General features: G+C 32.0%; 1 long non-coding RNA gene across 1 annotated transcript; it reads left to right on the top strand.

Annotated features, from left to right (window-relative positions):
• Nucleotides 1-432: 432 nt before the first annotated feature.
• On the top strand, nt 433-1,400 carry LOC105336389 (uncharacterized). Its single transcript, XR_010711366.1, has 3 exons — nt 433-707; nt 937-1,051; nt 1,200-1,400. It is a non-coding gene; the product is annotated as an uncharacterized lncRNA (long non-coding RNA).
• Nucleotides 1,401-4,013: the final 2,613 nt, after the last annotated feature.

Genomic DNA, 4,013 nt, shown 5'->3' with positions numbered 1-4,013 from the left:
ATAAAAACATTTCTAAAATATGTTATAAAAATGTTTTATTTGTGATTTTTATAACACTGTCAATTAGAAATGCCTGACCAAAATTGCTTTCATTGTATTTGTATTTCAAATGTATATTTCTTTATCGTCAGAAAACTGCTTATCATACAGAATGAAAATGTTATAAGACAGCATAATAAAAACATTACCCGGCAATGTTTGCAGAACGTTTTTAAAACATCTAAATAATCGAATTGTTTTTTCCCTTTTAAATGCCAAAGATTGGCATACCTCAGTTATTCATGTTAAGGACAAAATAAAAGTTAAAGCAATAATTACATTTTAGAACACTGTTTATTAAATATCATTATTTTAAAAAAAAAACCCAGATTAATTGATTTTCATATTTATACGGTTTCTTGTATTTTTTAATTCAAATACTTGTATATTGTATTAAAAAGACAGAGCATGAATTTGATTAAACATGCATCTAACTGTGGAAAATATATGAAAATACTTAGAGTGCAGGGCATTGGGTTTTCCCTTTCAATGTGTTTACTGCGAGTTAATTGAATGTCACAGCGGGATGCCATGGCCAGGGTGAAAGCAGCCGATCCCAGTTGTACAGTGTCCGCGCTATTTGTTATCAAAGTGGGTCAGAATTTTTGAAAAACCCACGCCATTTTACAAAGAGCAAGGATCTAGAATGGGGGATATTTTCGGTAAATGTAAGTATTTTTTATCTTTCAGTGCAGAATAATAACTTGGGTAGTGTGCACATGTATATTTAACTGCATGTGCTGCGCTAAGCCATATCATATCTGTATACTGCTTGTGTTATTTAATTGGCAATAAATGTGTACATATGCTAGCAATATATGCAACTCATTGTGGTAATTCCAAAACCATGATGTTTTCAACTTTTAAATACAGTTATTATATTTTACCATTTACTAGGGGCTGCTCCCAGACCTTGACTACAGTGTACCATTCCAGAGTGAGAAGCTTATTAAAGTTCCATTGTGTTGATGTCAGCCGAAGATATGACTTTCATGGAGTATCAAGCATATAGGTATTTGAAATTTCTTCCCCAGCATTATATATGTATTTTTATATAAACTACATGCAATTGTTGATTGGACTTGCTAAATGCATCAAAGGAGAAACAATTTTAATGATTCAACTCCACTGATCAGATGTTTATTTTTGTTTTGTTTTAGGGCTAAGAAATTCAGTGAAACACACCTGTTGCAACTATAACAATCGAAATGTGTGAAAACTGTTCAGATAATTGTGAAACTGTGACCATTGGGATGCTGTGAAGTCTTGATATCTAAAGACAATGGACTATACAGTGGATTAATATCGTTCATTTTGTGAAGTATAGTTCTGTGATAATACAGTTGGAAAATTTTAAATAATGTTGTTTTGTTTTATATGAAAATGTTTAAGGCTCATGTTTCTAACATTTAAAACTGTTGTATTAAAAATCTTAGGTTTTAAAAGTAGAAAGAAAGTTTCATAGGGATATGAAAATGATTTTAAAAAAATGTTCCTTACATCATAACAAACAATGTTTAGAAAATGTTTCTTTCAAACGTGTTGTTTACATTTCATAGGAATGTTTTAGAAAATGTTATTATAACGTAACAAAAACCACACAGATTTACGTTGTAATAACGTTTTTTAAAAATGTTCTATTAACATTTCTTACAAATGTTTTTAGAAAATGTTATACAGATTCACGTTGTAATAACGTTTTTAAAAATGTTTTGGTAACATTTCCATTTCTACAACGTTTTTAAAACGTTATGAAAACGTTGTTGTGTTAACTGGGTTATCTGAGAGAGAGAGAGAGAGAGAGAGAGAGAGAGAGAGAGAGAGAGAGAGAGAGAGAGAGAGAGCGCAGGGATGGGCTGATTAAAAATAATGTCACTAGATCATGACAACATTACTTAGCCGTGCAACAGAAGATATATTACACGTGTATTAAAAGAGAAAGAGTGAAAGGTCGGTCAATTATCTTGGCCGATTGTTACCTATTTTGATTTCAGCAAATGGTAGAGAGAGAGAGAGAGAGAGAGAGAGAGAGAGAGAGAGAGAGAGAGAGAGAGAGAGAGAGAGAGAGAGAGAAAGATAGAGAGAGAGAGAGACCCTCTACCGGTTTGTATTATTATGTGGAACCTTCGGAGCATATAACTATTTCAGAAGTATTATAAACGAGATGATATGCTTTATTATTAAGAAATAAAAGAACAGTGGACAATCAAACTCCATGTATATAGTTGATATCGAAATTAAATACAAAGTGAGTAAAATAATACGCTTTTATTTTATCTCCGGTTATTTCGCTAAATCCATTCGCTGACAGAAATTTGTGAAAACAATGCACTGTTATGCACAAAAACATTTCTTATCGTCTTCTGTACCCCAAATCAAACCAAACAGATAAACAGCCCAACCCGAAAACGAACCCGATTGTAATAATACAAAAAAAACCTGCCGATTAAATTTACAACACAATGCTTGATACTATTTTACAGAATTTATTTGTTTGTTAGAAATGATCAAAGGAATGGACAAGTAGCGCTCGATATCAATACTGGCCACATACTGGCCTCGTATATTCAATACACACGTGAACCGAACCCGTTAACGGACACGAACATTACAAATTGGAATACAACAAATTAATTTTCTCGAAAATATGTCAACCAGAAGCTACAAAAATGTAAACTTGATCTGTAATTGACATTTTGAAGCTATTCAGCAAGTTTCATTTTATTCCTCAAAGGCATGAAGAAAAAAAGAGTGGAAAACTGAAAAGGGACAGACAGCCGGACAGAAAGATTGACGCAGAGGAAACGGTGATAGTAATTTGATTTTAATGTATTTTTAATATTAATTTTAATGATGATTTATTAATATCCATTAATATGGACGAGCGCTCCATTACACTCTAACAAATTCAAAACAATACGTCCGACCCCCGATTTGTAATGTGGGAAAGCCATGTGATCTGCCATGTGCATTAAACAAAAATCAAAGAGAAAATCGTAACATTTGTTTAGAAATTAACATTAACAGAAAAATACATGTCTTTTTGTACATGAAAAAACAAACACATGTACGAACAGTATATATAAAATGTTAATTTTGAAAAATCACATCGCGCATTTAAAGATATGCTAATTCTATATCAAAAATAGTTTACGCTTATAAGAAAATCGTAACATTTGTTTAGAAACTAACATTTACAGAAAAATACATGTCTTTTTGTACATGAAAAAACAGACACATGTACCAACTGTTTATATAAAATGTTAATTTTGAAAAATCAAATCGCGCATTTAAAAATATGTTAATTCTATATCAAAAATAGTTTACTCATATGCCTAACCTACAATTTAGATACTGTGAGGATTTTTCAGCAGCGTTCACCGTGTATCAAGTTAACATTTCTCTCGATATTCTTAAAATTGGATTATAAATATTATATTGGGTTTCGGAATAATGAACTTTGTCTTTGTTACTTTAAAATGACTTAATAATATATATCAGATATCACACGACCTCCTCAACACAAAAATCACACAATAGTGTTGGGACATTGGCCAAAGTTTTAGAGCTTTTTGTATAAAAAGCTTTAAAACCTTGACCCAATTTCAGTCTTTGTAGCGATCAAAACTAAGATACAGCTGTTATCACGCATAATCTCGACGACGCGGTGAATCACATACAGTCCTGAACACAAAAATCACGCAATGGTGTTGGGGCAGTTCTTTACAAAAAGCTCTAGAACTTTGACTCAATGTCAGTCTTTGTTGAGATCAAAATCGAGATACAGTTGTTGTCATGCATGCGTAAATTAGCCTTTTGGTCGCAGTTTTTCCATGTGGAATACAAATTGGGCGCATTTCTCTAGAAGTATTTGATATAGTTTGAATGCTTAATTTGCTGCTTTGTGCAGAATGATATTAAGAACACCTTATAAAAACAAAACCTTAATCAAAGTACTGGAGTACTGACGGGAG

Source organism: Magallana gigas, chromosome 1 (assembly GCF_963853765.1).
Source record: "Magallana gigas chromosome 1, xbMagGiga1.1, whole genome shotgun sequence".
Classification (NCBI taxonomy): domain Eukaryota; kingdom Metazoa; phylum Mollusca; class Bivalvia; order Ostreida; family Ostreidae; genus Magallana; species Magallana gigas.
The sequence above is the reverse complement of the archived record's forward strand: the minus strand, read 5'-3'. Positions and strand labels throughout refer to the sequence as shown.